Source organism: Helianthus annuus, chromosome 3, assembly GCF_002127325.2.
Source record: "Helianthus annuus cultivar XRQ/B chromosome 3, HanXRQr2.0-SUNRISE, whole genome shotgun sequence".
Classification (NCBI taxonomy): domain Eukaryota; kingdom Viridiplantae; phylum Streptophyta; class Magnoliopsida; order Asterales; family Asteraceae; genus Helianthus; species Helianthus annuus.
The window spans coordinates 101,453,075-101,462,892 of record NC_035435.2 but is presented as its reverse complement, the minus strand read 5'-3'; the positions used below and the strand labels follow the sequence as shown (position 1 = coordinate 101,462,892).

General features: G+C 39.4%; 1 non-coding gene across 1 annotated transcript; it reads left to right on the top strand.

Moving 5' to 3' along the window:
• The first annotated feature begins 9,138 nt into the window (after positions 1-9,138).
• LOC118490915 lies at positions 9,139-9,245 on the top strand. Its single transcript, XR_004890140.1, has one exon. It is a non-coding gene; the product is annotated as a small nucleolar RNA R71 (small nucleolar RNA).
• Positions 9,246-9,818: the final 573 nt, after the last annotated feature.

Genomic DNA, 9,818 nt, shown 5'->3' with positions numbered 1-9,818 from the left:
TTATTTGCTTGTGTATGTTTATGATGTAGTTGTTACTGGGAATGACTTTGATGAAATACAAGTTGTTAAAGCATGTCTCAGATCAAAATTTTTGATTAAAGATCTGGGTGAACTAAAATATTTTCTTGGCATTGAAGTTATTAAGGTAAATAAAGGTATTTGTCTTTCACAAAGAAAGCGTTGCTTAGAATTACTTGTGGAGTATGGTATGAGTGGATGCAAACCAGTAAGTAATCCAATTAAGCAAAATCATGTTGTGTTAAATTTGCGTAAAGAAAATGGTGATATGTTAGATAATATTACAGGATATCAAAAATTAGTAGGCAAGCTAATTTATCTTGCTCATACCAGGCCTGATATATCATACATTGTACATTTCCTTAGTCAATTCATGCATTGTCCGTCTTAAGGTCATTTGAAAATAGCATTCTGATTACTTAGATACTTGAAATTGTCCCCTGGAAAGGGTATTTTGTTTAGTAAGGGGTCTGAGTTTAAGTTAACATGTTATGTGGACTCTAATCGGGCTAAGTGCCTAATATCAAGAAAATCTGTAACTGGGATTCTTGTGTTTCTGGGAAACAGTTTAGTTTCCTGGAAAAGTAAGAAACAAGCCACAGTTTCAAGGTCATCTGCTGAGGCAAAATATAGATCAATGTGTGCATGTGCGTGTGAAATAATGTGGCTGAAAAACATGCTGAATGAATTGGGAGTTGTTGTAGATGTGCCAATATCTTTGCATTGTGATAGTTCTGATGTTATCTCAATTGCTGCCAATCCTGTCTTTCATGACAGGCCTAAGAATTTTAAGATTGACCTTTTCTTTCTAAGAGATTTAATTTCAAAAGGTGTTTTGAAAACATTGGGAGTTGAATCTAAGAATCAGTTTGTTGATCTTTTAACTAAAGGTTTGTTAATACAACATAATGAGTTATGTTGTGACATAAACATGTTTGATCCTTTTGGATATTAAACTTGGGGGGGGGGTGTTAAAATTGAAATATAAAAAGTATATCTTTCAGTTTAATATCAAAGTAATATATCTAATATGTTTTATGTTTCTATTGTTACATGAGGTTGAGCGGTTTGGACTTAAAAAGGCATTGGGCTTGGAATGTTGTTGTGCTGGGTTGTTTGGCTGCTTTAGGCTTGGAATGAAGTGTAGAAGTTTGCAGCTATTAGAAGACCAGGTTGTTATAACGACTCGGGTTACCCGGATCATCTCAAATGGATATTATATAATAGAAGTGTCTAGTACATATCAATTATTCAAGTTCATTTGTTCATCTAGAGCCTTCTTCCTTTCCTTTCTCTCTCTTTAGTACGACCTAGGATATTCTGTAAAAGCTTTTGATTCTCTTTGAATCACAGTTTATAGAGTGTTTCATGTTGTAGTTCGTAAGAGCTTATCACTTTGATAATCTCTGTGTGTTGAGAGTTGTATTTGGTGGATTTGCGTCTAATGTTCTTGATTCGACAGTCTTGTATCAGAATATTTCTTGAGCGTTCTGTTGATTGTTTGTGATACCAATTATTTTGAAAAATCTCAATTCCCCTTTTCCATTTTTGATGTGTTTGGTTGTCAAATGAATTAGAATCCATCACCCCGGCACCCACCACCCCCGGTTGGGGTCGAAACGGTACGGGTGGAAACAATTCGTGTCGAAATTGTTTGCATCTAAATAGTTCGGGTCGAAATGATTCGCGTCGAAACGGTTCGGGTGGAAACAGTACAGGTTGAAAGGATTCACGTCGAAACGGTACGGGTCGAAACGGTTTGTGTCAAAATGTTTTGCGTCTAAACAGTTTGGGTCGAAATGTTCGTGTGGAAATGATAGGGGTGGAAACGGTACGGGTGGAAACGGTTCAGGTCGAAAGGATTTGCGTCGAAACGGTTCGGGTTGAAATAGTTCGCGTCGAAACGGTTCGGGTGGAAACAGTACAGGTCGATAGTATTCGCGTCAAAACGGTTCGGGTTTAAACGGTGCAGGATGAAACGGTTTGGTGAAAACGTTTCAGATAGAAACTGTACGGGTCGAAATGGTTTGGTTCGAAATGGTACGGGTCGAAACGGTACGGGTCGAAACGGTACGGGTCAAAACGATGCAAGTCGAAACGGTTAAATATTCCAATGAATTTACTTTAATTTCTTCACATGTAGAAAGGATTTTGAATTTCTTTAGTTAAAGGAATTTGATGGAAAGGATTTTGAATTTCTTTAGTTAAAGGAATTTGATGGAATTCATGTCAAATTCCATTTCTAATTCCATTGTCAACCAAACCAATGAAGATTGGAAATGAGATTCCATTTCCAATAAATTCTATGAACCAAACATTCTAAAAGATTAAACTGAGATTTTAATTCTCTTAAATTCTGTTGAATTTATACGAACCAAACGCACCCTAAATCATGTAGTAGTTTTTCACTCATTTATCATCCGCAAACATCCCTTAGAGGAAAGCTAGCTAACAAAATTTATAATAAATACATAACTTGAAATTGCGTATCAGCCATTTTCTTCGCGTGCGTATTAGAGGTGAAAATTTCTTCGCGTGCGTATTAGAGATGAAATGACAACAAAAATACTTAAAGAACAAAAAAACAATACAAAGGCCAAAAAGTGTTGACAATGACATCACTACACACATACGCTTCGATGGATGGGATATATATAGGATGAATATATATATAGAGGCCGGTTAATGTACAATATTCTTTAACATATGAGGGTACGCTGTGAAATTACGCAGGTTGTGAAACTCAAAACCCTAATCACGCATGTGAAAAACATATTCACGCATGTTGACATAAACTCGGAACACTACTTCGCAAACTCGGAACCTACTTCATAAACTCGGAATCTCTTTGGCAAACTTGGAACCTTCATTCAACATGCGTAATTATCTTTCAACATGCGTAAAAGATCATAAACTCGGAATTCACAAACTTGGAATCTTTATCCTTTCAACATGCATAATTATGTTTCAACATGCGTAATTTCCACAGTGTACGCTCATACGTTAAGCAAGTGGGTTTTTCCTAGAAAGTCTAGGAAGCAATGAGAATGTGACACGTGGCATGGAGGGATTTTAACTAAAAGGGCACTTGTGTAATTTGACATTTTATTTTATTTTTGGAATTTTATCTCTCATTAACTAACAATGCCTATAATTATGGAAACTGTTTCTCCAAGATTTTTTGTATTTCGCAACCTTCTCCTTCTTCGTCTTCGTCATCATCAAACACTTCTCCATCTCCACCATCTCCGAGTTCATCATCACCATTCAAATACTGTTCGTATCATCTCCGTTTTCTTGATGATGTGTTTTAACAGCAAGCAAATTAATACAGTTGTGTTTTAGCGGCAAGCAGATTCATATAGTTGTGTTTTAGCATTCTGATTCATACAGTTGTGTTTTAACAGCAAGCAGATTCATACAGTTGTGTTTTAGCATTCAGATTCATACAATTGTGTTTTAACAGCAAGCAGATTTATACAGTTGTGTTTTAACAGCAAGCAGATTCATACAGTTGTGTTTTAGCATTCAGATTCATACAATTGTGTTTTAACAACAAGCAGATTCATACAGTTGTGTTTTAACATCAAGCAGATTCATACAGTTGTGTTTTAACAGCAAGCAGATTCATACAATTATGTTTTAGCATTCAGATTCATACAGTTGTGTTTTAACAGCAAGCAGATTCATACAGTTGTGTTTTAGCATTCAGATTCATACAGTTGTATTTTAACAGCAAGTAGATCCATACAGTTGTGTTTTAACAGCAAGCAGATTCATACAGTTGTGTTTGAGCATTCAGATTCATACAGTTGTGTTTTAACAGCAAGCAGATTCATACAGTTGTGTTTTAGCATTCAGATTCGTACAGTTGTGTTTTAACAGCAAGCAGATTCATACGCTGTGTTTTGCCATCCATGCTGGTAATGCTGGAGGATTTCTTGACGCTGTGTTTTAACAGCAAGCAGATTAGCAAGCTGATCAATACGATGTGTTTTCTTGATGTGTTTTGATGCGTGTGTAGTGTAATATATTTTAGATGTATATTTAAGCCCTTTTTACACTTTTAGCCAAGTTTTAAATTTATAAAAACACGATATTTACTAACACTAAACACACATATGGGCAAGTGCACCCATCGTGGACGTAGTATAGTGTTGGTAAGATACCGAGGTCGTCCAAGGACACAAGAGCTTTTAATACCGGTTTATCCTCAACGTCTAACCAAATCAAAAAGTGAGAAAAATGTTTTAATCTAAGAAAATAAAAACTAACTAAATGCTGAAAAATAAAATAAAATAAAAACAGATAGACAAGATGAATCACTTGGATCCGACACGTGTATTAGTACAACCTTTGATTATTTTCGCACTTTTGCACTTGTTTAAGAGATTATCTTAGTTATTGTAGTAGGCCCCTCTTTTGAAGGCGACGTTACCCTCAACCCAGTAGTTTGAGTCAGCAAGGATACAATCCTAAAGGGTCGGATTATTGAAAGATAACGAATTAAGTTATTAATGCAAATTGTGGTAGGCCCCGCTTTCGGCGGTGACGTTACCCTCGGCTAAGTAGTCTGAGTCAGCAATGATACAGTCCTAAGTAGCCGGGTTATAGTATTAATAGTAGTTAACTTATGAGGGGGTCAAAGAGTTTGGATCCCCGCCATCCAATACCTATGGGCATTGAAGGAGATCCTACTAAATTTGACCCAGGTCCCAAGCAGGACCTCTAAACGCTGAACAAGGGCAAGACCCTTACCAAACCGTTCCCTTAACCCCCGACCAGGTAGCCAACATACCTCCATATAGACCGTGGAGATATGAATGGTGAAAATCTTTTATTTTATATAGACAGTAAAATAACGCCAAGACACCACGGACAAACGATAAGGAAAGATCACCTTCAACATAAGTAACTAGTTATTAAAGTCATTAATCCAAAACCAAATAAAAAGTGCAAAAGATTAAAAATAAAAAGTATTATACTAAACACTTGTCTTCACCAAGTGATGTAAGAGACTTAGGCAAACATGGCCTTGATTGTCAAGAACTCTTACGATCAATCTTGGATCCCGAGACGACTCACACACTCTACGATGGACAATGGATGATGGTGGTGGATGATGGTGTTATGGTGTGGTGGGTGGTGGATGAAGTGTGAGAGAGGTGGTGTGCCAAGGGATGAAATGGAATGAAGCCAAGCACCCCTATTTATAGGCTGAACAGAAGGCTGGGCACGGCCCCGTGTCTGCTGGACACGCCCCCGTGCCCGTCTGACATTCTCTCTCTTCATTAATTGCAATTCGCAATTACAATTAATGCGCCTGCTGTACTTTCACCACGCCCCCGTGCCCGCTGGACACGGCCCCGTGGTGGGCAATGGAAGCTTCTACTGATTTGTCTTTTCTGCTGCTTCCTGGGCACGCCCCCGTGTTCGCTGGACACGGGGCGTGTTCAGTCTCTGTTTTCTCTTCTTTGCCTTGGGAGGTGCCGTTGAGGGTCCGGGCAGTCTACTTTTGTTCCTTTTCTTGTATTTATGCTAGAATTAGTTGTCTTTTTGCTTCTTTTGTGATTTTGAGCTCATTTCATCCTGAAAATACAAAAGGAAGACAAAAACACTCTTTTTCCAACATTAGTACTTAAAAAGGGTTAGGTTTATGCCTTAATTGATGTGATTTATATGTTGCATTTTACACACATCAAATACCCCCACACTTGAACTTTTGCTTGTCCTCAAGCAAAACTCTTTAAATGTGGCTTACACTCCCAAATGGAATAGGTAGAAGAGAAAGTTTTTAGCTTGTCCTAGAGTGTCGGGAATCCCAGGTCTTTGTAAGTTTTATTTTTATTTATTTACAATCCTATTCGTTATGATTTATTTTGAACGTTTCATAAGATAAATTACTTATTTGGGCATAGCATGCCTTATTAAAATTCCATTTATATACAAGCTCACATACCTCACGGGGGATCACTCAACACTCGGCCGAAGGTGTATATTTTTAGTGAATCACTCGAGAGCGGCATGGAACTTACGCCTTCCATAGGCTTGCCAAGCAATCAATCCTCCTCCTTTTTAACTTTTTACCTTTGTAAATATCAAGAGGACTTTTGGGTGAAGGGTTAGGCTTGGGTTAAAGGTGGGTGGTTGGGTTAGTGGTTAGTAAAAAGGGCGAAAAATCGTAAAAGCGTCGGTTTTCGTAAAATACCTTGTCTTTAGCGACTTTTTATTTTGAAGTATTCCTCCAAACAAGCTTTTATATAGCTTTTGTTTGTTTTTGACTTCATCATTTTTTTTTCACATAAAAAGGCGAGTTTACGAAGAACCGAGCTTGTTACTAAAATAAAGGGTGAAAAATAAAAATGGTTTTTGGTGGTCGAAAAGGGTTTTGGGGTAATGAAATGAAAGGTTTAGGCTCAAAGGGGCTATCTAGGGGGATTTTGGGTAGGTGATAAAAAAAATGAAAAATAATGGTTTTGAAAGAAAAATGGTTAGTCCTAATGCCTCCATCATTTACTTACTTGGATTTAAGTTGGTAAGGACCGGGAATGTATCGTCGTGGCAAGTTCTAGAGTTGTAAGAACCAAGCGGCTATTCACACAAGAAACGAAAAATGAGCATTTAGTCTAAATATGTATATTTTTATGCTCAATAAAGGCTCAAAACTCACTTTTGTGGGAATGGGTTTTTAATGTGATCAAGTATATATAATCGAATTTTTAACTAGACTTGTTATGCCGTTTCATAATTTTCTTATGTTGGTTCTTTGTTATCACGACGCTATTGGTTGTAAACTTGTAAAAATATAACATTTTTAGAACTTGTTATTCCCAACTTAAACTTAAGACAAGTAAATAAAAAAAATGAAAAAGTTTTTTTGAAAAAATTTGGGGTGTTTAGCGGTTCCAATAGAGTTTTGTGTAAGGCTTGTGTTTAGGATTTGCAAAATTCAAGGTTTTAGCATCCCCCCCCCCCCCCACACTTAAATTACACATTGTCCTCAATGTGTCCAAAAATAAGGTTTTTGGTCGATTAGGATGTGTAAAAGTGGTTTAAAAAGCAAAGATTTATGTTACTGGCATCCTGGACACGGCCCCGTGGTGACCGGGAACGGCCCCGTGGTCAAGTGCCAGTAACAAAAATTAGAGAATTGAAACAGAAGCCTGGACACGGGGGCGTGTCCGCTGAACACGGCCCGTGTCCAGTTACCTGAACTGGGTGTTTTCCTGCAGGTGGCTCAGCACGGGGGCGTGTTGGTTGGGCACGGCCCGTATTGAGCCTTCTGTGATGGAGATTTGTGTCGGGTTGCTCTGTTCTTCGTGCATGGTTCCATTTTTCTCGTTCCCTTTTTCATCCATTACCACCATGAGTGTGTTTTATTCTGCAAAATAAGACTAAAAGATTAAACTAAACTAAGGATAGTTCCGCGGAATGCCTCCATGGTGCGCCACGTTTATAAGGGTCCTTGGCTAGACCCGATTCGAGGTTATATATTTTCTGAGTGGGATGCTTGGCGTCCCATGTTACACCGTCGGAGAGCAGCATCCAAGCTCGAATCAATAACCTTCATGTAATTGACCGGGTCGTCATCTTCTATTCTCTTCCCAACTCCGAATCTCACTTCATCATCCCCATACCTCAAGGTGAGTGTCCCGTCATTCATATCCACCACTGCTTGGGCTGTGGCAAGGAAGGGTCTCCCTAGTATAAGTGGGACCTCGGTGTCTTCCTCCATATCGAGTATGACAAAGTCAGCTGGATAAACGAATCTGCTTACCTTTACCAAGACATTCTCGATGACACCTTGTGGGAATTTGACGGATCGATCAGCGAGTTGTATGCTCATTTTTGTAGGGCTCGTGGTTCCCAAGCCGAGCCTTTTGAACATTGACGAGGGCATGAGCTTAATGCTAGCTCCTAGGTTGGCTAAGGCATTGCGAACGGGCGATTCCCCTATTGAGCATGGAATCGTGAAGCTTCCGGGATCGATTTTCTTTTGGGGAAGTTTTTTGAGCACGAGAGCAGAGCATTCTTCGCCTAAATTAACTAATTGCAAATTTTCAATTTTCCTCTTATGCGTAAGGAAGTCCCTCATGAATTTAGAGTATTTGGGCATTTGGGTTAGGACTTCGATAAAAGGAATATTGACGTGCAATTATTTTAACAGACTTTCGAATTTTGCGAATTGCTCATTTGTCTTTTGACGAATTAACCTACTGGGGTACGGAACTCGAGGAGCCTTGGTCGGCTCTGGTGGTGGAGGAGAGTTCTTCTCCTGCAGAGGTGTTGGTATTGTTTCTTCCGTTGGCGGTGGCACTTCTGCAGGCCCTACGGTGCGATTTCGTAGTGTGATGAGGTGAACTTGCGCCTTTGGGTTTGTTTCGGTATTGCTGGGTAATGCGCCTTGTGGTCTCTCGGAAAAGTTTTGAGCTATTTGATTTAATTGTTTTTCTATGTTTTGAATGCTAGCTTGTTGATTTCTAAAATTAGATTCTAATTGTAGAAATCTTTCCGAGTTTTTCTTATCAGTGTCAGAGACGAGGCGAGATATAGTATCTTCGAGCCTTTCTCGTCCACCTTGTTGTTGAGTGAAATTTTGTGACTCATTTCTTGGTTGCTGAAAATTTGTTCGTTGGGTTTGTTGGTTACTACTATTGCCGGGTTCCCTCCAACCAAGGTTTGGGTGGTTTCGCCATCCTTGGTTGTAAGTCCCCGTTGGGGGACCCGACGGCCTAGGTCTATTATCAATGTAGTTTACCATTTCTTGTTGATCGTCTGTTTCTTTCATGCAACTCCAATTTTCATGTGACCCACCACACCCTTCACAAGCCATAACCGAGACTGTTTTTATCATTTCCAATTTTTTTATCTTTGAAGAAAGAGCCTCGATTTGTGCTTGTAAAGAAGTGCTTTCATCGACCTTATGGGCGCCCGGGGCGATAGACTTATTTCCCCGGGGGGTGTGCCATTGAAAATTGGTTTGAGCAATTTCCTCAATTTGATTATATATTTCGTGTGGGCGTCGATTACCTAAAAGTCCCCCGGAGCTAGAATCAAGTGTCTGCCTAGTGTGTGGCAACAATCCATTATAGAAAAGTGGATACTTGTTGCCATATTGCGAGGCCGTGATGGGGACATTTGCGTAATAGCTCCTTGAACCTTTCCCAAGTTTCATATAAGGATTCCCCGTCCTCTTGTGAATATGTATTAATTTCAGCCATTAACTTAGCAGTTTTAGAAGGAGGGAAATACTTATATAGAAATTTTTGGGCTAGTTCATCCCAGGTGTTTACCGATCCAGCTGGGAGGGTGTTGAGCCAAGCTTTCGCTCGGTCTTTTAGTGAGAAGGGAAACATACGGAGGCGGATGGCGTCGTTTGATGCTCCATTGATCCGAAAGGTATCACATATTTCCAAGAAATTAGTTATATGTAGATGGGTATCCTCGTCCGCAAGCCCATGGAAGGTTGCGGAGTTTTGGAGCATTTGTATCAAATGTGGCCGAAGTTCGAAGTTACTGGCTTCGACATTCGGAGCATTGATAGCGGCGCCTAGATTACCTACGGTGGGTCGTAGATAATCTATAAGGGTACGTTGGTCCGCCATTGGAGGTGGATCACCCGAAACCTTCTCTTGGTTTTTGGCTTTTAACCTTTTTCTGAGAAAGCGTTCGGGTTCTTCTAGTGGTTCTTTTATGTCTTTATTGGAACTGGAGCTCATACACTACGTGAGGGTGGCGTCGGGTTCCAAGTCCTGCAATAAAAACAAAAAAGAATATTGGTCAGAAGGTTCACCACGGCC